Genomic DNA, 27,767 nt, shown 5'->3' on the forward strand with positions numbered 1-27,767 from the left:
TACATAAAACCTACAAAACATATAAAATGACAAAATTACCTTAAAATAACTTGAAAGATATTTTGAATTTTATAAAATTAATTATTTGAGATCGTTCGAAATTTAAGAAGCTCGATGAATCAATTTCTATCGGGGAGGGTCAAAATTAGGTGTCAACACTGCCAATGGGCTGATTTTTCTTTGAAATCACGAAAGGTGGATGTGTATATGGAATCTCACCATTAACTTGTCAATGAAATTACTTAATTCTCCTCGGGGTACCTCTTTCTATACTAAATATGGTTTTGAATATGACGACTCAATGGAGATTATAAAGATCTATTTATTAATCATTATAGTAATTTTTACAATAATGAGGTGTCCACATGAGGATTGGCGTCAATATTTACTGTTTGAGGACTGAAGTCTGTGAAAACACTCCATGGTCAACTTGAGGGGATCTTTTGAATAAATCATTCGGTTAATTTTGTCAATGGTAAGCCTTATTGGATTGCATCTACGGGTATTGATGATGATGATGCAGGCAACATCATTTCCTTTGATTTAGAAAAAGAGACATGGGGAATCTTGGAGATATCCATTTGTGGAGAAGACAATTGTAATATCAACTGGTAGTGGTGGGAAATGACCTCTCTCTGCTTTATACTTGTCATAATGTACTACTACTTCTAATGTTTGGATTTTGAAAGACTGCAGAGGTAATATGTCATGGACGAAATGGTTCACCATTGAATACCCTAAATATGGTGTGTTATATATGTTTTCTTCACCCAATTTCATATTTTATATACACCTTCACTAGACAAATAAGGGGGACATTACACTTTAGATTGATAATGTTATTTGATAGTTAAACTTAAAAACCAAAACACATTGTTGTTGTTGGGGAATAAAATCCATCAGGAGGCATTGCTAATCCCCTAACGATATCTGACGAATTCTGTATAGTTTCGTTGGTATGCTCCTTTTGCACTTCTTTTTTCTGTCAAATATAGGACAAGACGTTAAATATGTTTCTTCTTATAGTGATTCTAAGCATTTCTCCTTATTATTAAACTAGTTTACAGATACGTGCGTTGCGCGTAGTCCTCTATCGTTGATTACTGTAGTAGTGTTTGTATTCTAAAGCAATAAATCATTAGCAATATATATGTCTCAAAAGAAATTTTTTGAATTACTCATGGTTCAAAAATTTACAAAGATAATTTTTCATGAGAGATAGATCTCAATTTAGGAATATGTTGACGTGTTATGCTACATCGTTCACCAATATCGTGTGAGTGTGTACATAGCATCCTTCATTCCTCATGTAGGTAGAAGGACAGTTCCGAATGATACTCGAGTTGAGGAATGCACATTAAAGAAGTTAAAAGGAAAACACATAAGTAAAGAAGACATATTAAATAACAAGGAGAGTATAACATACCAGTCAAGGTTTCGATACGACCTCATCTCACCACTACAAATATGCTTATTGTAAATCCACACATAAAGACAGAATAACAAGAATATAGTATGCTAAAATTAGTATTCTGATAAACTCGTAGGTGAAATTTTACATTTTTATGTACTAAAACTGTAAAAAGATATTTACACAAGTATGTCACTTATAAGGTAATGATTATATAAGTATATATGATAAGTAGATCCACCTCTCGTTGATTATAATAAATGACATTATTTTCTCACTTTGTAATCTATTTTAAGACACAAAAAATCTAATATCCCCTAGACTATAACCTAAATCGCAGAGACATGCCTTAACTAAACTAAGGTCCTATTACCCCTCCCTCAACCCTTTTTTTGTAATTTTATGCACCTTTTTAGCTTATGTGGAATCCAAATATTTTCCACACGCCCCAATTGCGTGGAGTCACGAGTGTGACAAATAAGACAAAAGGTGTACAAAATTACAAAAATAAAAATAGTTCAGGGGGTAATAGGACCTTAGTTTAGTTAAGGTGTGTCTGCAGGTGCTACAAACAGTGGCATCGACGGACCGTAACCTGAACCACTGTTCATCCTGCACAACTGTCGATGGGATCAGAAACTCCCAAAAATTTCAGCCTTGAAAAATTGGTTAAGTCTTGGACGACGGACGGACTTATAGTCCGTACGTCAAATGACGATCCGTAGTCTGTGACCGTCGATCAAGACTCCCATGAACCACTCTCTGATAAGAGCTATGGATGACCATCATGGTTTGTAGGTGGACCTACGGTTTGTAGGTCTGACCGTAGGTAGAAAATGTAAAGCCAGTTAAGGGGAAATGTAGTTGGGTCAACTTAAAATGATCATCACTCTTAGTAAAAAATTAATTAGGTCTCCCATGACCTACCCATAGATAGATAATTGAATTATCTTTCCATAGACACCAACCTTGCTAAAATCAAACCTCCAAGTAAAACATTATGCCCATTTTAGTAAAGGCATGTCGAACAGGCCCTCACGATGAACCCAACGATGGGGCGTCACACACACAACAGACCGTCAGTCCTGGCCATCGTGAGGCCCGACAACAACCTTCCCAGGGGTCTTTTTGACCTTTCCCACTCCATTTAAAACCTAACTTACATCGTTTTGACCCTAAATCACCAAATTTTAGTAAGTTTAATCCTAGAAATATGATTAAAACATATCCATGACAAATAATTAAATCAAAACTTAGAAAATTAGAAGCAAGAAAGGAGAAAAAACTCAAGAACCCTAGTTCAAGAACGCCACAAGCTCCAACAGTTCCAGCTCCTAAACTTAAGTATTTTTCCATTGATTTCATCACCAGGTATGTGGGATTTCACTAGTAAGTTCCTTTCACCCATTGGGTCCTTAGTTTCAGTTTGATTCTTGATTCACTTATCATGATTAAATCTAGGGTTTCTAGAACTTTGATATAACTTCATGAATTTATTAAATATATGTTCCAAATCATATTATCATGTTATTACTCTGATTATCGCATGAATATCAGAACACTAGCTTTGTATTTCTCATATATTTCAGATACTTCTGATATACATGCCTCAGTTATAAATGCATAATTACAAGATTAATTGTTGCGTTCTCAGTTTGAGTGTTTAGTTTTGAGCTATCCAAGTATTTAATGAAATTCATATATAATCAGTTAATTTACAGAATTCATTGGGAGTAGCATAATACCGAGTTGGACTAGGGTTTAGCGTACCCAATAGTCCCAGAACTACTAGCCAAGTAGGTTGTAAGTCCCATCTGTGGGCAATCAGTTTAGTGATCATACCAGCATGCCTTTACACCTTTGGCCGGGTATATTGGGTCGTCTCGATGAGGCGTATACATCGGACTCCACATTTAGTTAATGTGGTTTTATTATCGGTTATTAGTAGCTCCGACAGGTCAGTCAGACTCTTTGCATTGACCATTTATCAGTATATTCAGTATTAAGTTTGAGCATGTTATAAATTGGTCATTGCATCTAGTTAGCTCAAAAATCAGCACATCACGTTCATATTATTATACTTGTTTTTGTGCTTGTTCAATTATTTTTTATTTTAGTTTTACTCTATAGTACATGCTCAGTACATTTCAAGTACTGAACCATACGTGCGCTACATCTTCTCGTGATGTCAGTTTAGGTTCTCAGCATCCAGATCACGCATAGGTTGATTTCTCGATCTCCAGTTCAGCAAATTCAGTAGTTAGTCCTCATTCTACGAGGACAACATTCATGATTTTCATTTCAGTCTTTAGTAATTTAGTTTCAATTTTTGCTAGATTTAGCAAAGGCTTTTCCCTGTATTTCTTGTGTAGTTTAGAGGATATGTTCAGACATAGTTAGATTCAGGTTAATATTAAGTTAATATTTCATTTGTATTAAACTCATTGTTTTCAAATATCTCAGTTATAGAATATGTGTATTCCCCATCTTTTCATTTTAAGTATGATTTAGCTTCCGCAACAGTTTATTATCTTTAGTATGCTCATGATCATGCCAGCAGGGTTATCTTGGGATCACTTGTGGTCCTAGGTTCCGTGACCGTATCTTAGGGGTAGTTTGGGGCGTGACAAAACTTGGTATCAGAGCACTAGGTTCAAGAGTCCTATGATGTTTGAAAAAACCGCACTAGGTAGAGTCCTTTTCATGGGTGTGAAGTGCACCACATCTAATGAGATGGAGGCTATGAAGTGATTTATGAAAACTTTACTTTCTTGTTACTCTTATTGTGTGTAAGGTTGTCACGACCCAAAAATGGGTGTGATGGCACTCGTCTTATCCCACCAAGACAAGTCAGCCTTAAACTCAACCATTATAATAAAGTGCGGAAACAAAATATAAGTAACTTGATAAAACCCCCAAAACCTGGTAGTCACGTGTACAAGCCTCTAAAGTATTACAATTGATTCAAAAGAAAAACTCAAGTCTCTAATGAACTTGTTTTTAGAATAGAACAAGATCATAATTAAGAAGAAGAAAGTCTGCTGCGATGGAAACAGCTACCTGACCAATCTCCAAGAAGCCTAGGAAAAGAAGAGAATGACAAGTACAACAAAAATCCAGGCTCATAACCTACAAAAATTTGTAGAATCAAGGGGTAAGTACCAAACCACACGGTACTCAGCAAGTAAACGGCTAAACACAAGCTAAGGGGATGAAATACGGGTACTCCTACCACCCCCAGCCGAACCTCCACAACTACAACCTGCATAAACATCAGCCCAAATTAACAACTCACAGTTTACATAAAACGTAACTCAACAAAAACATTTAGACAAATTACATATCCCCCACAACAACACTTTAACAAATTACATATCCTCCACAACAACACTTTAACAAATTATATATCCTCAACATCAACACTTAAACAAATTAGATATCCTCAATAGCAACACTTCCACAAATTTACATATCCTCAATAACACACTTTAACAAATTACATATCCTCAACAACAACACTTCAACAAATTATATATCCTCAATAACAAGCTCAGTATTCAACAATCACAAGTTCCACAAAAAGGCAATCACTAGATCAGCAAAACACAATATTAAGTTCACTAATGATAAGTATGTGCAATGTAATGGAATGCAATGTCAAGTATAATGATGCATGTCTGACCTAGTGATACACACCCGCTGTCTCTCAGTTCGGGGCCCATGGGGGACATATCTGTCCATGCATCTGTCGCGGCGCACGACACGACCCTCGATAACAGTAACCATCGCGGCGCGCGATACGTCCCTCGAAATATAGTATCCATCGCGGCGCGCGATACATCCCTCGAAATATAGTAACCATCGCGGCGCGCGATACGTCCCTCGAAATGGTACATCCTCTTTAAGTTATCATTCTTTCTCAATGCACATAACACTTCCACAACCATGTCTCAGAATAATGCAATGACATGTTCACACAAATAATGAGAAGATGACCATTTTCATAACATTGCACAGTTCACAACCACACAAACATGAAATCACATCAACAATGATTCAACAAGCCATCAAACTTTTCTCAACACATCACACATAAATAATTAATCACATCGCCTTTTGTTATCCCTTTTATTTCATCATTAGAATTAATCAATGTGGACAAGTCAACCCATCACCAATCCCGTTACTCCCAAACATATATCACAAGGAAATACACGCATTCCATACACTTAACAAGAGTTTAGAAATCCACTTGCCTCAAATAGTCGAACAATGACTCCAAACTTGAGCCTTCCTCTTTTGGTTGACTTCCAAACCAATAAAATCTATTCAAATAAATAACCACGATATCATTTCGAAACTAACAACATTCATATTGCTATATCTCTAGCTTAGACCCAAAACTCATCCAAATTTATAATAAAATTTCTAAATATTTATTCCAACCAATTGATCAAATCTCATATTTTCTGAATTTCAAGTTTAGGGTTAAATCTTAATTCTCCGAATAACATAATTATAGTGATTTTTATATATCATAATGTACCCACTATTTAACACATATCTCAATATATCAAAACTTGAGTCCTAATATAATAATCAAATGAAAATAATTAGAGCCGAAACTAACTGCACAACACATCAATGGCGGACTACAAAACTATCTGCTGAAACCACTTATTTTCAATGTTCCAATTCATATTTATCGTTCCACTATTAATAATCCTAATCTTGGATTAATCATTGTCCAATGATTGAATCATAATACTTATACACATTTATAATCTCAAGTTCACAAGTTCACATATTAGTATAAATTATACACGTTTTAACCTAAAAATCTATTCCTAGTTACACAAAAATTTAATAGAAAGGATAAGAATAATTACCTTGACGCCTTGAGATGAAAATATTGATTTTTCTCCTCCTTTTCCCTTTTCTTTTCTCCCTTTCTTTTCTTTTCTTCACTGCGTTTTTCTTTTTCTTTTTTTGCAGATCGTTCTTTCTTTTTATTTTTTCTCACAAGCCGTTTGCGGCTTCATTCATTTAGGGCTTTGCCCTTTTTTTATTATTATTTTATTATTATTTGTTTATTTGATTTTCTTTTCTTTTTTTTTCATTATTCTTAGCAACAAAATAATCCTTTATTAATTCTAAAAATTATGTCACTCATTCTTATAAGTCATATAAATTATTTACAAAATCTACTAAAAAGGTTAATATAATAATGCTGGTTAAAATTTCTAAAACGACTAAGAGGATCATTACATTATCCACCACTAAAAATCATGTTCGTCCTCGAACATAAAGTAGGAGAAGGAAGAATAACTAACATGACCAAAAACTTGAGGTATGATTTTCAAAGTCGTGTTCATCTCTCCATCTGATCAATTCATCTTTAGCACGTTCCATTAAATATCAACTACCCAGAACTGAAGTTTTGAATGAAACTTCGGAAGATTTACATATCACGCCATAAACCAACCAATGAACCCAATCTAAACTGAAACCCACTGGAACATAACACAATCATCACAACAAATCTTTTCATGAGCTTAAACTATGAAAATCTGATCTTTAGACATCGAATACTCATCAAGGGATAATCAAACATATCTAATCCAATGAAGAACAAGATCAAGTAAGCACCCTACAAATGGTACACGCTAGGATGCAGAACCTTTTACAACACTGTCGGATAACCTTAACTATTCATGAAAGCTCTTTTGTAAGTTCCCATAAGTAAGGTTGTGCATATAAAAATAGTGATATATTTCTTATTTTTCGAACAACATCAAATATGTCATAACTGAAGTGAACAAGTCTAACCAAGGATCCTACCCTATCAAGAAGACATAAGAGGATCGGTACATCCGATCCACCACTAGGAATTCACCCATAGATGTAAAAAAAACGTGGTCATATGCAATGAATCATACTCCAAATCATGTCCGAAACGAAGTAGGTGGTCAACTTAAGAATATACGAAATCAAGGTCGAATAACACTAGATACTTTCTCCATAATTCTCATATCAATATTTTCATTCATCTGACTACATCCCTCGATTTATTTATTTATTTATGTAATTTTTTTTTATCCAAAATCAACCAGTCTAATCTCCATTACAATTTTACTCATGCTGGATTTGCCAAACCCTGTATACTTCTCACAGTACTCCATCAAAGCCAACACTATTTATATTAACAAATATCATAACCACACCAACCATTTACCTTACTTTCACACCGTCATTACGTATCACATTCTCCTTAGCAAGCACATTGTAGTCTCCAAGACTTTGAACCACGGTTTCTTATCTTTCCATTTAAGCGTCCCATAATAGATATAAGTCACACCCAAGACCGATAACACTAATTTTTAATCTATATTTCTCCTTTAGGGTAAAATAATTAAGTCACACTTAATGTCAACTTCACCTAAACTTTCACATACCATTTTCAACCACCATCTGTACCATCATTTACCTCATGCGATAACTCGAATAAACCCTTGATCACTCCAATATTTATGTATACTATAATCTCATAACCTCTACTTACCATAAAATGCCTATGTAACACATTATAACAATATATTTTGTCTTGTCAATAAAATAATTTTAATCCCCTCCAATCCTCATTAATCATGTAAAATTGTAGGTCCACACTATTTAACATCCATTTGTTACTTAATCACATTCTGAACAATCTAGCTCGACATAACCATGTATAATCTTCCTTACGTCATTTATTGTAACCCAATCAAAACTTAATATTTAGAAAAGTTAATAATAAACCCATAGTAAGTAGGTGCCGAACTAGTTCACATCTCATAGTCATATCTAAACTCAAAGGCGAAATCACTACAACCATCACCTCCGAATCCAATGTTTGTACGAGAGGTCTTATTGTTCCTTTCCCTTTCTTAAAATCTTTCCACGGCGAAAATTTCAAATAACTTGAACTCTTCAATACACCATAATTTTTCTCCTTTTTGCTAACTCACTTACCAGTCTTAATTATTTTTTTTGGCCAACAATATGGGGAAACCTTAGGTATAACAATCAAAAGTAACCAAATGTACTACTCAATTTTAAGTCCTTCCAAATGCTTCATACTCAATGTGATCGATCATTTCTTACCTTACCAATTCATACCTTGACAAGATACACTATCACAAATCTAAACTCGCCATGTAAACTTGAAGTTTTGATCCTAACCATGTAACACAATCCCATTATCTTACAATATTAGCTCATACATAAAAAAAATTACTTAACGTATTTTAGCTTATCATTGATCACCTCTCCATCGACCTTATCATATCTTTCGCTAAAAATTCTACCATATTCATTATCAAACTCAAAACCACAAAAGAACTAATTATCATACTCGAGATGAACGATCGTTCACTCCTTTCTCAAGATTTATCCAATAGTTTTTAACCAATCTCATGATCTTGTGACACTATATATTACAATAATCAAAGAAAATATGGGTGAAATCATGTGTCTCTAAATCCAATTCTCAACCCATGTGAATATACCTCTTTATCCCTTGCAATCAAAGAAAATATTCTTACTCTCACCTCTTTTCGAAGGCTACACTATATCAGCTAATTTATTTATTTATTTTTTCCATTATGACTCTAGCTCCTTTAAATTCTATTCGAGCAGTGTTTCAACACCTCCTATAACTTTACTTGCAACCAGGCTACTCACCGAACTATAGCAAACCATAACATTATATACTCGCAAGTTGTCATTACTCTACAAAAATCCATTTAGCAAACTATCTTTGTCATATAGCTCATCCCAATCTCAATCCATCACAAACTCTTACTATCATTATGCTTGTTTAGCCCTTGCCATCACCATAAAGTAATCTTTGTCATTGCCATGACATCTCAAAACCAACTTTACCAATAAAATTCACAAGACTAACCCAATATCATATGCACTTTTCAGTAAGATTTTCATTTCCCTTCACACAGGTATACTCTCTAGGACTTCATTTACCCATTAGCTTGCCATTATGGTATCTATCCATTCCCTTGGACCTTAAGATGAAATTATTGATCCTCATTTAGAACCCTCTAGATACACTTCTCAACTCAACACATTAATATCGTACTGAAGATCCACCACTAAATGCTTCCTTATAAATTACGCTTAGCTCAAGTATCCGTAGTAACAAACTAGTTGGTTTCTCAAACCTTGAATTCAACACCAAATCTAATTATCTGAACATATGATACAACTAATAACTCTTTAGGTATTTATTATTCACACTTAACAATCAACATATCCATTTTCATATACCACTAGTGCCATGTTATGAAGTCTGTTAAATCCACCACTAAAACACATCATACCTATCTAGAAGATCGTATCAAAATAGCTCATACATATTATGACAACTTTGCTAACTGTGTTTTCTCAATTTAAATTGTTCATTATCTTGCAATCATTTTAATTCGTCCACTTTCAATTATCGAACTACATTTTTTTCATAAGTATATCATTTCCACCTCAATACCAGAGCTAACATCAAACCAATACACGACATGCCACCGATTCACAAAAGGAACTACGCACGAGTCATCACATAAATGAGAGCGAATGGAGTGAAGCAATAAGAATCAAAATGGGACCAAGTACGCACAATAGAATCCAAGAAGTGAAGATATTTCCTAGAAGTCACTACAACCTCTCGAAGATAGGTACAGACGTCTCCGTACCGATCATCGAGACTCTATTTAGACTCGACTTGTACACACGTGAGATCTATGAACCTGGGGCTCTGATACCATTTTGTCACGACCCAAAAATGGGTGTGATGGCACTCGTCTTATCCCACCAAGACAAGTCAGCCTTAAACTCAACCATTATAATAAAGTGCGGAAACAAAATATAAGTAACTTGATAAAACCCCCAAAACCTGGTAGTCACGTGTACAAGCCTCTAAAGTATTACAATTGATTCAAAAGAAAAACTCAAGTCTCTAATGAACTTGTTTCTAGAATAGAACAAGATCATAATTAAGGAGAAGAAAGTCTGCTGCGATGGAAACAGCTACCTGACCAATCTCCAAGAAGCCTCGGAAAAGAAGAGAATGACAAGTACAACAAAAATCTAGGCTCATAACCTACAAAAATTTGTAGAATCAAGGGGTAAGTACCAAACCACACGGTACTCAGCAAGTAAACGGCTAAACACAAGCTAAGGGGATGAAATACGGGTACTCCTACCACCCCCAGCCGAACCTCCACAACTACAACCTGCATAAACATCAGCCCAACCTAACAACTCACAGTTTACATAAAACGTAACTCAACAAAAACATTTAGACAAATTACATATCCCCCACAACAACACTTTAACAAATTACATATCCTCCACAACAACACTTTAACAAATTATATATCCTCAACATCAACACTTAAACAAATTAGATATCCTCAATAGCAACACTTCCACAAATTTACATATCCTCAATAACACACTTTAACAAATTACATATCCTCAACAACAACACTTCAACAAATTATATATCCTCAATAACAAGCTCAGTATTCAACAATCACAAGTTCCGCAAAAAGGCAATCACTAGATCAGCAAAACACAATATTAAGTTCACTAATGATAAGTATGTGCAATGTAATGGAATGCAATGTCAAGTATAATGATGCATGTCTGACCTAGTGATACACATCCGCTGTCTCTCAGTCCGGGGCCCATGGGGGACATATCTGTCCATGCATCTGTCGCGGCGCACGACACGACCCTCGATAACAGTAACCATCGCGGCGCGCGATACGTCCCTCGAAATATAGTATCCATCGCGGCGCGCGATACGTCCCTCGAAATATAGTAACCATCGCGGCGCGCGATACGTCCCTCGAAATGGTACATCCTCTTTAAGTTATCATTCTTTCTCAATGCACATAACACTTCCACAACCATGTCTCAGAATAATGCAATGACATGTTCACACAAATAATGAGAAGATGACCATTTTCATAACATTGCACAGTTCACAACCACACAAACATGAAATCACATCAACAATGATTCAACAAGCCATCAAACTTTTCTCAACACATCACACATAAATAATTAATCACATCGCCTTTTGTTATCCCTTTTATTTCATCATTAGAATTAATCAATGTGGACAAGTCAACCCATCACCAATCCCGTTACTCCCAAACATATATCACAAGGAAATACACGCATTCCATACACTTAACAAGAGTTTAGAAATCCACTTGCCTCAAATAGTCGAACAATGACTCCAAACTTGAGCCTTCCTCTTTTGGTTGACTTCCAAACCAATAAAATCTATTCAAATAAATAACCACGATATCATTTCGAAACTAACAACATTCATATTGCTATATCTCTAGCTTAGACCCAAAACTCATCCAAATTTATAATAAAATTTCTAAATATTTATTCCAACCAATTGATCAAATCTCATATTTTCTGAATTTCAAGTTTAGGGTTAAATCTTAATTCTCCGAATAACATAATTATAGTGATTTTTATATATCATAATGTACCCACTATTTAACACATATCTCAATATATCAAAACTTGAGTCCTAATATAATAATCAAATGAAAATAATTAGAGCCGAAACTAACTGCCCAACACATCAATGGCGGACTACAAAACTATCTGCTGAAACCACTTATTTTCAATGTTCCAATTCATATTTATCGTTCCACTATTAATAATCCTAATCTTTGAGTAATCATTGTCCAATGATTGAATCATAATACTTATACACATTTATAATATCAAGTTCACAAGTTCACATATTAGTATAAATTATACACGTTTTAACCTAAAAATCTATTCCTAGTTACACAAAAATTTAATAGAAAGGATAAGAAGAATTACCTTGACGCCTTGAGATGAAAATATTGATTTTTCTCCTCCTTTTTCCTTTTCTTTTCTCCCTTTCTTTTCTTTTCTTCACTGCGTTTTTCTTTTTCTTTTTTTGCAGATCGTTCTTTCTTTTTATTTTTTTCTCACAAGCCGTTTGCGGCTTCATTCATTTAGGGCTTTGCCCTTTTTTTATTATTATTTTATTATTATTTGTTTATTTGATTTTCTTTTTTTTTTTCATTATTCTTAGCAACAAAATAATCCTTTATTAATTCTAAAAATTATGTCACTCATTCTTATAAGTCATATAAATTATTTACAAAATCTACTAAAAAGGTTAATATAATAATGCTGGTTAAAATTTCTAAAACAACTAAGAGGATCATTACAAAGGTATGATCTTATTCCAATAAAACTTGAGATTCTACGTTTCAGATCATCCCTTCTCATAGAGCTTAGGCATGGAATGCTAATGCACGCAATATTAAGGTAGTTCCTCTTGTACTATATAAGGAAGTTCAAATGTAGAGTTTCAGAACTCCAATTTAGCTTTTGTGTCAGAGTATAACCAACCTGAACAATCAGTATGTTCTAATTCCTACTAAAAGAAATCACCGATTAGTGGTAGCCAGAGTTTGTGATTTTGTTAGGTTGAATCCGCCTAAATTTTTAGGATCACAAGTTGGTAAGGACCCACAGAAGTTCATTGATGAGGTCAATAAAATATTTGGTGTGATGTTAGTAACTGGTAGTAATAGTTGAGATCGGCATGTTACAACCTCAAGAATGTGACTCGCATATGGTTCACTCAGTGGAAAGACAACAGAAATGACTTTGGCTTTTGTAACTAAGTATAGCAGTCCAATTCAATGTTAGTCTAGAAACTCTCTCAGAACTTTTCTGTCTCCACTCCAGTCGGGACCCACCTATAGGCTATAGCTAGACGGGTATACAAAAATTGCCCTGTCATAATCTCTCAGAAAGTCACCTCAGTAGATCTAGTAGAGTAAGAAATGGTAGACAGCTAGCAACAATTTTATATTCATCATGTAACTCATCAACCATATTGAAAATAATGATAATTTTATATGTATCATGCAACTCATCAAACACATCAAAATTAACGATTATTGTATATTCATTAATTGGGAAACTTATCAATTACATTGAAAATAAATATCATTTGCATTCATCATGTAACTCATTATACACGTTGAAAATAATGGAATTTCACGTTCATCATGTAATTCATCAAGTACATTGAAAATAACAAAATTCTATATTCATCAAGTAGACATAAACTAAAGATAATATTATATTCATCGTGTAATCATCAAGCACATTAAAATTAACGATAATTATATATGCATTATGTAATAAACTAAGCACATTAAAAAACGCTAATTTTATGTTCATAATAAAATTCAGCAAACACAAAAAAATAACGATATTTTTTATAGTAAATCGGACTCTGTCTAATTTCTGGGAATATTTTACATTTTCTAATCCAAATACATAATGACTCCAATCTACGACAAAAGAACGGTAGGTTCTATAATGAAATATTTTTACCAAAAACCATATCACATAATATAGTAGAAACAATTCTCTCAGTAGAACATTTGGTCATTATAGTGAAATATTGATATAGAAAAGGCAGAACAAGCCCAAACATTCAGCATTATTACTTGCCATATCTTCAGCCATTTGTACCAAGTCCTTGCATCCCGAAAGAGAAGCACTAGCACCTCCAAAGAAAAGTTTAATCTCCCAAATCTGTGATTGGTGTATTTGCCACTAGCTAAAACGATCTGGAAAGCTAGAAAAGTTTTTGTGTAATATATGCATCTTCGTCGGCATCTTTCACTCGCTTGTGGAATCTAATCATCCTCTTGGTAGTCATGTATCCATAGGGAAGTTATTGTTTAAGATTTCCCCAGTGATCAGAAAGGGACACAATTTCCAAACAGGATAGAGATTGATATAATCTTCAATCAGATCTATGAGTCTAACTAGTAGAACCAACAGATCATGTTGAAGCTCCGATCAATCAACCTTTTTTTCAGTATGAAACCCTATCTAACAAAAGTATTTAATAGGATCTTCATTTTGAATACCTGAATTGGAAATGAGCTATACCAATAGTATCAAGGTGACAATGGCCTGAGCCAATCTATGATTCACTAATGAAACTCCTTGGTAGACCCTTAAAAAGTTAGAGAAAAGGGGTCCTACTTGTTTTTTGAATAAATCAAGGGATTCATTAACAAACTGATTTATTTGGGAAGGGAGATTTTCCTTTTCATCCATGGTAGATGTGCCAAATGGCACAAATGAATGAGGAAGATAAATGAGGCAGATAAATGGTTCCTTGGGGTTTTATAAGTGAAAAAATTACTAGGATGGTCCCTTTTCAAGATTTTTTGTCAAAATTTACTTGTATTTAAAGGATATGCTCATTTTAATCTTTTAAATAAAATCATATGCATATTTACTCCCCCATCTTTTTTAAACAACTATAAAGAAGCTAAAACCAATAATGACTATGAAAAACACACGACAAAACCAACTAACTCAGCCGATTGGATCCAAAACTATAAATTAAAGATGCTAAGATATTTTTGAAGGTCAAGTAGATTAATGAGACATTTTTAACTTAAAACTCTACCTTTTGAAATAGCAATCGAAGTTAGTCACAGAAATATATATAGTTACAAAACAATCAATCCTATTGTAAAACTTAAAAGGAATATCTCACTAACACTTAAATCTACTTAGGTCAATTATTATACAAGTAGAGAAATTCCACACCCATGATATAAAAAATTATTAAATAAAACTAAACAATTAAAAAATGACTTTTAACGGACGGATTAAGTTATTAAAATAGAGAGAGAGTATATTACATGTGTTTTGTTATGTAGGATATGATTTCGATTAAAAGAGCAGTTTTGGTGCAAAAACAAATATTTTGATGTCTGAGAAGAAATCCAAGAAATTTAATCTAGATTGAGTTCAGAGAGGTTGAGGACCAAGTATGTGTTGAAAAATTGATGCTAAGAAAAATAATTTGGAGCCTATAGCGATTGGAAAAAATGAGGTAGTATGGTTTCTTGTAAAATCAGTGTACTGCTATGTGAAGCCCGTAGAAACAAGTTTATTTTGAATCCAATTCCTATCTTACATATTAAGAGTAACTTGTTCCTAAAATGCATTAATTAGTATAAACATCACAAATATTATTTTGAGGGGACTTTGGATGCTTAGAAGATTGAGAGAGCATCTATAAGATGAGGACACTATACATTCATTGCTTTCCATCATCAAGAATCAATTCAATGCACGAATTTGTATGGATAGTTGGTTGCAGTGATTTCCTATTTTCATTTTTTCTTGATATGTTTTTCATTCGATTATAAAATAGTTTTTCTTTAGGGTATTAATATATATATATATATAAATACATATATATATATATATATATATATATATATATATATATATATATATATATATATATATATATATGATATATTTAGATTTACTTTTGGAGCAACCTTAAAAAATAAAGTTCTGAAAATCTCTCAACTGAAAGCAACATTAATTATATTATTTTTTTATTTTGAAATATTAAACAAATTTATCAATTTAGAGTGACTGATAACAGTCAAGTTACTCAAAAAACAATTAAGTGAATAAGTGATCACTAGCAATATAAATACTCAATAATAGAGTCAGGTTGAATCTTAGAGGGAGTGATCTAAATTGAAGAATTCAAAGAGGAAATTAAAGATGCAAACTAATTCACTCTAGCAATTATGACAAATGGGTAGATCATTCCACCAAATTAAAGAAAAGAATTTTGAAATTAATTTTCACAATTCAACAAAAAAAAATAGTGTTTTAGCAAGGAAAAGACTGTCTAGGGGTGTGGGAGTTGGTATCAATATCAAATAGGGGTACAAGTGCTTGCTAATAATCCTAGATAAATGTGGATAAGTTGGGTAATCGTCAATGAAAAAAATCTTCTTTCGATCTCAATGCCTCATATCATAGAATCTCCTTTTAGGTTTATCCATGTAAAAAATGAACCAACAATTATTTACTTACTGAAATCTCACATTCAACCAGAATCTGCGATTAGAATCAAAACTACACCTTCTCTTTTCAGAAAACTACAGCTATCAAATCGAATTTGCAAGTATTAAGTTTTACCTACTTCAATTAATCCATTTTGAGCATCAATCGAAGATCTAAGCTAGGATAAAGTTTCCAACCTTAACCCATAAATTGACCACATGTTATATATCTTAAATCCATGAATAAATAATATAAAAATATAGGACGACATTAGACGTACTAAATTAAATTAACAACCAACTCCATAATCACAACCCTAGAATTGAGGTTTTAACGAAACATCATAAAAGGTAAAGAAATTGTAACAATCTTAGCCATCAAAGTGTTAATAATTAGAAATCATCTTCAACACTCACTTTTAATTGAACCTTCAATTATAAATTACAAAAAATTTCAAACCCCAAAACTCTAGAGAGTAAAGTTTCTAAGCTAATATTCAAAAACAATGTTTTAAAAGACTCTGTTGGGACTCGCCTCGGGGCTCACCCTAGTGCTGGATCTAGCAAAATGTCTTGAGACTCAAGTGTGGAGCATAGTTTTGTAAGACTTACGCCCTATTATATTAAGATCTAAGTCTACATCCTAGACGTGGTCTGCACTCGAGAACCATTGTTGATCCCCAAGTCAGGCCTTATTTTGACTAATTACAAGCGAAAGACCAACTCAAGCATACAAGAAATCAAAAAATGGTAGATTAAATTCACATACTCAAATTTAAAATAATATAAACAATACTCAATAGATAAACTCAGAGTTTGTAAAAACAACTCAAAGAATACATATTGAAAACTACTCAACTTAGTCTATATATGAAACTTCTACTATTACAGAGATGGAAGTCGGGATAACACCCACGATATCTTAAAATTTTTTTGAAGTAAATGGAATCCTCCAAAAACAAAGAGGCTCACTAAAGCTAACTCAAACTGCAAGTCATATCAACAAAGCACCTGTTGATGACCCTAGATACATGTATCTGCATCGTCTCATGATGCAGGCCAAATGGTGTTGCTATATGTAATGTACGAGCATTTAAGGGAAATCATAAAGGCATAATAAAATCTTGAACTTGCAACACCTCAAAACTTAACTAGGATAGAACAATAGAAAATTGGTGAACCACGGAGGGGTTCACAAACTGTGAAAGGAACAACACTCTGTTGACCTGCTCGTGGTTCACACCCTTCGATAAGTAATGGGAGACCTAGCCTTTCACGTGTCATAGAGAACAACATGAGCTGTTGGAAGCCTCTTGTCAAAGAAGAACCATCCATAATTAGGGCATCTGTAACACCTCATAGCTAAAACAGACCAAAAATTAGTTTTTCAGAAAAAACTGCAGGTGCAGCCGACGTGACCATCGACGGACTGTAGCATGACCCACGGTCCGTCCTGCACAACCGTCTATGGGATCATATACTCCCAAATAACTCAGTAAGAGAAAAATTGGCTAAGTCTTTTTCACGACCCAGATCTGGAATTCGGATCGCAACCGGCGTCGTTGACCTCTCAAAGGTCGCATACAAGCCTCATCTTGCATTCATCACATTCATATGGTTAATTTTTAGTGGAAAATTTAAAACTTCTAAATGTATGAAGTATGCATAGACTTCATATAGTTATTTCATGAATTCATCACATACTAAGCTCAACATAAATATAACAACCATCTATCATAAGAATCAATTTGAAACAGAATAAGAATATATCATAAATACGTTTGCCAAACACGACCTTATTGCAAAAGCTTCGAAATGAAAGAAAGAAAGAAACGCTAGGGAAAACACCTCCTAGCTTTTCTAAAACTAAGGCTAGACTAAAATTGTGGCATCCTCGAAATCAAGAGGACCTACCAAATGGTCTGGAAAAACATTATGTCAAAACCGTTCAAGAGTCGTTCATCTGTCCCTTAACCTGCATATATAAAATAGTAAATAGTAGGGTTTAGTACACCACTTGTACTAATTATGGGTGTATGCACACATACACATAAGTCTATGCATGATCAAAGAAAGCTCTTCCTAAACAACATGTTATTTCTTGAAAGCCTAGTCACTAGACTTTCCAAAATCGTTAGTTGTGAATTGTGGTATGAATATGATGTATTTTAATGCATTCAAAGAACACAACTAATTTTATATATGATTACATGACATTAGTATCATCAACATAATTTTATGACAACTCGGGCAATGATTTGAGATTTTTGATCCTCTTAGGCCGAGAGCTCCTCTTGTTACACTTATATTATTTTTCAGTCTTTTTGTTCTTGTTGTTGTATAGTTCAATAATTCATTTGGTCCTATGTTTTACTTAAAAGTTCAATGTTTCATTGTAGTCTCATACCCACAATAAATCGATGTAAGTAATCCAAGGACAAAGGAATGATATTCCTACCTTATAGTGAGTTATTCTTTACACTATATATTCATTACCTTTCAAAAGAAATTCTCTATTGATCATGTCATTGATTTAATTACATTGATGTTTTATATATTTTACATTTCATATACTTGACACTTTGGAATCGTTGATGTAGCAGAAGACATCTCAAGTGAGGGCCCAACATATAGGACCTCAACCCGAGGACCTTCTTTAGCAAACACAGAGTCTGCTTCATTCTTTCATTCGTACTTCACATTATTCATTTCATTCATTTGTAGGCTGATGTAAACACCAGCTATACCTAGAATGAAGTTTAAGACTCTCATCGGGATCATGGAGTGCAATGACCAAGAATAACCTAATGTCATTACTTGAATATAATTTCACCTCTTGATTGTCTTGCACAAACACCTTCGGTATCGTTCATTTCATTATCTTTCATACTTTGAGGCTGGCCTCATGCTTTATTTGGAACTTTAACCTTAACCAACATAGATCATGTGAGCATCATAAAATCCAATCTCTGCCCCACACCGAAAAGAGGTGGAATCACTGACTAAAGTGACCCAAACATGCTAGCGTATAAGGGAGTCGAACCCTACTAGATCCCTATATTAGCAGTATAGGTTCAAAGTCTAGGAGATATAAAGAGACCATACCCGGCATGCCGGACAGTCTCATCTCATGAGAGTTACGTGAACCTCCGCCCTTCTCGAAAGAAGGCATCACTGCTCATAGCTATTCTATCGGTGCTCAGTATAAATTTCCATTTCATTCAACTCATACATCATGGAAGCTGGCTTCTAGTATGAGGATATCATAGCTCAATAGATGATTTCTCATCTCATCATTAGTATTAAGTATACATTAATCTCAATACTTTTCATTAGAGTGTACATAGAGAATGGTCTGTTCATTAGATTTACACTCTCATAGGTGAGTACATTTTGGTAACATTTACTTAGGCACATTTGATTTTCATAATAACTCATCCCTTTTACGTTAATGTTCATTTCATCGTTGCAAATGCACTTGGCCGTTTAGTGTGTTTCACACTCTTACTTAACCCTTATAGGGTATCACTTCATTATATACAACTTAATTACTCAAACCTTTTTACGTGAATGTCCATTTCATAATCTTTTAGTGTTGACTCAAGCATTGGAGGCCTGCTTCTCGATTGAGATTTACTTACTCTATTGATGAATGATCATCCTTACTATACATTAATGAAATCTGAATTGTCACTTCATATCATCCTTAATTTACATTGATGAATGTGAATTGTACTTACATATCTTCCTTAGGTGCTAATGAGACTAGTTTCACACATTCTAACACCTTCATTCGTGAGTATTCTTTTAACAAATTCGCTTTCATGTAAGTAAGAATTGTCTCACTTCCTTTAACCTCCCATTCTGGTCACTAACTTAATTTAGACCCCTTTAATTATGTTATAACTCACGTTACTTACTTACTTTAGTGTAGTAGCTTCATATCACCGTTTATGGACTATGAGCACTTCATTCAATGAGTTTCATGTGTTCATAGTTCATTCTTGTGGAGCATGATGGGAGTTGTCCCAATAAATGTCATGCCCTTGGTTATGGATTCATTGATATTACTTTAGAAGTTCTTAATATATATTTGATACTCTTACTATATAAGAATTGGCATATGATTAGTATTGGATTAGCAAATTCATTCTTTTTGACATAAGATAATTTTTACGTATGTTTATATTTAAATTGCCATATGTATGTTTATATTTAAATTGCCATATGTATGAACCCTTAGCCAATCTTTGAATCATTTAAATAAGTCCCTAGCCATTACCATATGTTCATTTTGACCAAAAAGAGTTAGCCAACTTTATTGGAACCAGATAGACAATTTATTCAAGATATGATTTCATAGATGTCTTTGAGCCAATTCTTAGTTTATGGATTTTAGTGTAACATTTTAAGAACATATTGGAAAACATCATATTAAAATTTGATGGCTTTAGAATCTTCATAACATCACAACAACAGCAAGTCAACATTCAGCCAAAGACACATAATTTACTTAAAACATCACGGACTTAGCTTAGCATATTATCGATCCTTAATTATCATGATACGATTAACTTTACGCAATTACAAGTTCATAAGTTCATTAGATACTCATCATACAAGAACAATACATGTTAAGAACAACCAGTACCACATACCAACAACATGATCTCTAACCTATTCAATATTGAAACAGAAAAGGATACTAGGGAAGGGAAGTTCGATGAGAACGACGGTTACAACCCTAGTTTTCAAAATCTTGTGAATCGTTCGAAGGAAAATACTCTTGGAGTATGAATTACAAGAGAGAAACCCATACCTTAAGTAGAACATAATCTATGAAGACCATATTGAACGCAAACTTGGAGAAACCTTGAAATCGCCTACGAGAATCAATGGAATTCTCTGTTTTTCTTTCCCTCGCTTGCTTACTTTTTTGCGTCCTTTTTTTATGAGTTTGAACATTGATTTTTAGGATTAATAACTGATATTGAATCATTCAATTTAGGTTTTAATAATTTAATTAAATAAATTAATTAACTATTTACTAAAAAGCCCCTCCTAAGTTTACTAAACATAGGAGAATGTTGACTTGACCCAAAATCTGGAATTTTTGTGTTGACTATAGTTTTGATCAATATTTTGAATTTATTTTAATTAATTAAATCCTTAAATTTAATTAATTTAGGGACCTAGGTTAATTATAAAGTACCCTTATGACATTTAATTAATTAAATGTCTAATTTAATTAATTAAGTGACCTAGGTTAATTACTAAGGTACCCTTAAGTCGTTATAACGATAACTAATCCTTTGGACCATCCTAGGTTAGGTACTAGGTTGTCTTTTTCTTGTCTTAACCAAAATCTGGAAATTATTTTGTGATTTCGTTTTTTCCCCTTTAAATTAATTAATTAAGTTGCTAAATTAATTAATTAAGTATCCTATGATGATAACAAAAGTACCCTTAAGTCGTTAGGATCTTAACTAACTCTTTGGACCATCCCAGGTTAAGTACTAGGTTGTCCCTTTCTTGTCTTAACCAAAATCTGAAAATTTCCTTTTTATTTTCGGTTTTAGCCATTTTAAATTAATTAATTAATTTTCTAAATTAATGAATTAGGTAACATAGGAGAATTACTAAAGTATCTCTAAGTTTTTAGTACCATAACTAACCTTTTGGACCATCCTAGGTTAGGTACTAGGTTGTCTCTTTAACTAGTACTAGGTTAGTGTCAATCCGGTTTTGGTACTAGGTTGTCGGGTGCACTAATGGGTCCAATTCGGTTAGTCCTAGGTTATTTAGTTATTTAGGAAAGTAGGTTAGAGTCTAGAATTGGTAGGGATGTTAGACCCCACATGGATTGGCCTTTGTGCACATTTTCCCCCTAACTACCCTAACTGAATTCGGTTAGGGTGGTCCCCTCCTTTGGCAGCTTCTTCACATGTGCTTCCACATGGGTTGGTTGCGCTTTTCTAACTAACTATTCTTTATGGTTCATTTGAGAATGTTAACTTATTGTTCCCAAGGACCCTCACTATGTCTTTGCGCACTACTCACTCTACATGATCATTTTAAATAGTTATGTACTTAGGGTACTAGGCTTGACACTTGGATGCCTAGTACCTAATGTGTTTGTAACTGATGAATTTCTTAATTTTATATTAGGGTCTTCATTGTAGGTACATTTCCTAAACAAGCTCATTAATACATAGATATATGGCTAACACCCTTTAAGCCAATATTTTCTAATATACCCAATATTTTGCATATTGTGTATTATATAGTCTGTGACCATCGATTGATACCTCCTTCAGCCACTCTCTGACAAGGACCACGGGTGACCAGCATGGTCTGAAAGTAGACCAACGGTCCGCAAGTGGAACTAATATACCGTGGTTTCACGGTATTTTTAATGCTTTTTCCTTAAGTTTAGTGTGTGTCCAAAAGCCTTTTTGTATTGATTTTTATGTAAAGTTCTCTTTATTTGCAAGAAATCTGTCTAAAGATGAACGCAGAAGTTATTGAGCAAGAAATACAGAAACGTTACCACCTACGGAGCTTCTGATGGTCCGTCGTGCCTGTGACAGTCTGTAGGTGGTATCATAGTGAAGCTGTTGAATGAAGATGGGGAAGTCTGACCAATTTTGGGATTACGAAGTGCATGATAGCCACAATGGTCCGTTCTGCTGGTTCGTCGTGATGATCAGAGAAGTAGTCCCAGTACCCAAATTCGAATCAGTTTAAGTATTATGGAACTGAGACCCTCGATGGATCGTCGTTCTTTGAATGGTCCGTCATACGTGTTAGTCGAGGGTAATGAAGAAAGCAGCAGAATGATTTGTAAAGTATAGGATGATAGAGACCATGACAACCCGTCATGACCACAACGTCCCGTCACGAGGTCCGTCGACCCAGCCATACTTTGACAGATTTTCAGCAATTAGAGTCCTTCTTTTATTAGGTTTTTGGTTTTTATAAATAGTTGTAAAAACCTCATTTTTGGGGTTAGACTCTTGGTTATTAGACACTTTTATGTTAGATTCTTTGTTAGGAGATTTTTTTGGATATTAGACTCTGAATTGTTACACTTTTCTCTGGAGTTGATTGTTGGAGATTTTGTCGATTAATCAAATAAATTTCTTGATTTTATTCGTTCTCATTGAAATAAGTGCATGAATTATTATATTACATATATGAATATTGTGATTATGACTATGGGTAACTAAACTCAATAACTACGGTTGTGGGAACCATAGGCGAATAATGAGGTAAAACCTAACTAAAATAACAATTCGAGAATAGTGTCCTGCATGTATTGATAATTCTTTCGTTTAGAAGTCTTTTTAACGGATGGCCAACGTTAGAACTCGCCTTAATGCTACTTTCCAGACCAAGAAGGTAGATAATAGGAAAAGAATTATCAATATAGATTTAGTGTATACTATCTAATAGGCTAGTATTGATTGGTACGAGGTAATAACTTAGTCAAATATCGAATACAATGCTTAATATGAGGTAAGGGTTAGTATAGCAACACACGTAGCCGAACCAAGGTGCAGAGTAAAATTTTCTAGATGCCGGACCAAGGATTTAAAAATACATAACTTATCACTTTTCATGCAAGATACTAGGAAAGAATTGTTATAGTTAGAAGTATCAAGTTAGGAACCTATAGGGAACACTTAAACCCTAGTTACTTTTATTAATTGATTAAACTCCATTATTCGAGTCTGTTAGTTATTTACGTTAATCTAGTTAGTTATTTTTACTCATTTAGAGATAAAAACCCCACTTTTATTGTTTTTGTTTTCTAAGGAAATAAATGACCTAATAATAATAATAATAATAATAGATTCAAATTAAGTGTTATCTATTTTCCTCGTGGGAACGATCTCAACCTCATTAGTTGGGTCCTTTACTTGATACGACCGCTTTACTTCTTATTTGAGAAGTAAGTTTGAGTGTATCAGGAACCACGGTCCATAGGTGGGAATTAGCAGACAGTTAAGGGGGAAATTTAGTTGGTTAACTTTAAATGGTCATAAATCTTAGCATAAAATGAATTAGGCGTCCCATTTCCTACACACCAATAGATAATTGAATTAGTTTTCCATAGCCACCGACCTTGCTAAAATCAGAGCTCCCAGTAAATAGTTAAGCCCATTTTAATAAAGGTATGTCGAAAAGGCTCAACCTACGAACCCAACGATGAAGGGTCGATCAAACGATGGACCGTCTGTCCTAACCGTCGTTTGGTCTGAGAGAAACTTACCCAGTGATCTTTTGGTCTTTCCCCACTTTGTTTAAACCCTAAGATACGTCGTTTTGACCATAAATCATCAGATTTTAGTCACTTTTAGCCTAGAACATAACAAGAACTTACCTTAGTCAAAATTATAAATAAAAAGTTAGAAAATTAGAAGCAAGAGAGGAGAAATGTCTACCTTGTCTGATGAGGCTGACAGTTCTGATTCCACTCCCGGCTCACCGACTCGTGCACTCACCCCGATTGCTGACCAGCCCAATCGGTGCTGTGTCGATGGGCAGTATCAAGTTTATTTAGACGCAAAGTTTCTGAATGATAAAGGAGTCATGACACGGACCCTTACACTATAGAGGCGGTTCCTTACGGGTAGTCTCCCCACCATGCTAGAGATCCACAATCTCTTCACCACACACCGACTGGAGTGGACAGCGCGTTCTCTGGGCCGTTATAGTGAGGAGTTGGTCCGAGAGTTCTATGTCTCTTACGTGGCTACTCTTAAAGCACAAATAGATAGGCGGGATGCCCCCGCAAAATAGGCCCCACTTGAGCATGTCCGAGTACGTGGCATTCTAGTCGATATCTCCCTTCCTGCCATCTGCCGGTATCTATACGGCAAGGATATTGATGCCAACCGGACCCCTCTCACCGCTGAGTTCGACTACCAGTGGAAAATTGTCAAAGATAGCCAATTCTTGCGTGAGCCATCGCTGAGAGAGACCACCAAGAGGTGGATGGCCCTGCACTTGTCTATTGATGGAGAGGGTGCTGACTGGGTAACAAAGTCGAAGGGAGACATCAAGAAGGCTAACTTTACCTTCATCGCTAAGTTCTTATGGTTGATTGTCCGCCACTGCCTTTCCACCACGACCACTGATAATATAGTCACATGGGATCGTGCAATTCTGATGGTGGAAATGATAGCCCAGTTTGAGGTAGACTTTGCTTGGCTTTTACAGACGGTCATACATGAGAGGGATTTTTAGATCACAACTACTTACCCTTTTCCGTGCATGATATTTTCCCTATGGAGGTCTGTAGGTGTGCCCATCTGGCACATTGATCAGCTCAAGACTCCGTTCGGCACTGTTGATATCAGCCTCATCAGGGATGAGGCCAATGAGTTGGCTCCACGCAGAGGGCCCCATCCAGAGTTGCCTTCACTTGGTGAAAATCTGGCTGATACGGTAGCACATGCTTGCACGGCTACGCAGGCTGCTTTTGAAACCACTGACACTACCCCGGTCGAGTCTATCCTGGGTAGTAGCACTAACCTGAGCTCCTCTCGCTCAGCCCCCTTTCCTTGCTCTGGTCCCGCTTGCTAAGGTCCAGAAACTATAGGCACAGATGGCTACACTTCTGCATCACGTCCAGCATTGGATGCAGAGGTCTATTGCTGAGGCAGAAGAGCGCTTGGAGCGAAAAATGGTCTAGCACACAGAGCGGAAGATCGCTGAGGTTCATCAGCGCTTGGACGCTTTTGAGTTGCGGGTGCTAGCCTGGCCATCCCCTCAAATAGCCATGTTGACCCTTCAGGTTGCGGTCGATAGTCTTTGAGCGGACATTGATATGATCCTAGAGGCTAGGGTTCCTGAGTTTGAAGCCCCTTCTGCAGAGCCTGCTGAGGATACAGTGATGGCGGCCTTATTCGCCACTTCTGAGATTCCACCACCTCCCCCTAGGGAGCATGCCAAGAGGCGTAAGCATCAAGAGGAGGATGAGGCTAGAGCACGGAAGAAGAAGCGTCGTGAGATGGAGGCTTCGAGGAGAGCCTCGCTTGTTGATGAGGAGGCGCGTCGGATCAGGGTTGTAGAGTTAGCTTCTGGGGCATGTAGCTCAAGAGATGTGGCGATAGCAGGAGGCACTGTTGATAGTGTTGTTGCTGATGAGGACACTACTAAAGGTGTCCAGACTACAGAGGTATTGGGTTCCGGGGAACCAGACCCACCAGCTTGCTGATCATCGTCGCTTTGCGCCCCAGGTTTGCTTTACCTACCACTCTCGTATTTCAATTTTTTTATGCATTTGGGACAATTGCATGTATTTTTGTAAGGGGTGGGGTAAATGTAAAGTGAGTGCTAGGGTGAAGTCTGAGTAGCCTAATTCACTATCCTCTTTTGGTGTTTTCTTGCATTGTTCTTTTACCCCACGAGACTTATTATTTTTATTGTTGAACCGGCATGTCTATATCTTGTGTACATAGTTTAACTCTAAATCAACATGGCTAAAATGATATCCCGATGAAATGAAAATGATGCATGACTAGGCATACTAATTGATAAATGTGTGGCTCTAAGCATGACATAGAGATACACCACTGCATGACCCTAAGTCTAAAATTCGAACTAGGTGTCTGATAATCTGGTAGAGTAATGAGATGTCAAGTGAGTGTGAGGAAGATTTGAATAGTCCACTATTTGTACTGAGTTAGAACTTGTCTGGTTAGTCCTGCTAAAAGTAAGTTGTAATAGACAATTAGGAAAGGATCATAGGCCCTTGTTCAATATAGCCCATTTTTAGCCTAAATAAAAAAAACAAATGAAATTAATCCTTCTTTGATACAAATGATTTGAGCTTAAGCTAGACCTTTCTTTTTCACCCCAACTGATCTTTTCTGAGAATAATGTGTTGGCCCTGGTCCCTTCTTAGACATGTATACCTCAGCTTATGCCAAAAGCATAAATTGAGGGTGGATAATGCAGTAAACAACTTTTTTATGGACTTGACCCAACTTTGGGTATTGTGTATTTTGACTTGTGGCAAATCCATGAGTTGAGGGTGGCTATTATGAGGAATGCTCTACAAAGTGGGGTTGAAAGAACAAAGAGAGAGAAAGAACAAAAGAAAAGTCACTCAAGAACCAGTTGAAAGAAAAGTGAAATTAAAAAAAATAATACAATAAATACAAGCAAGAAAAGAAGAGAGTCACTTACACAAATGAAGAAAGAAGGGAAAATAGCAAGGTGAAAGCATATGAGAAATTGGGCGAAATAAAATGATAAAAAGTGGTATGTTTAGCTGATATGTTAAGGAGGGAAAAAAGTCAATAAAGTATACCTAAATATACCTTACATGACCCTGAGCCTATGTTACAAGCTAAGAAAGTCCTATCGTG

Source organism: Solanum lycopersicum, chromosome 5 (genome assembly GCF_036512215.1).
Source record: "Solanum lycopersicum chromosome 5, SLM_r2.1".
Classification (NCBI taxonomy): domain Eukaryota; kingdom Viridiplantae; phylum Streptophyta; class Magnoliopsida; order Solanales; family Solanaceae; genus Solanum; species Solanum lycopersicum.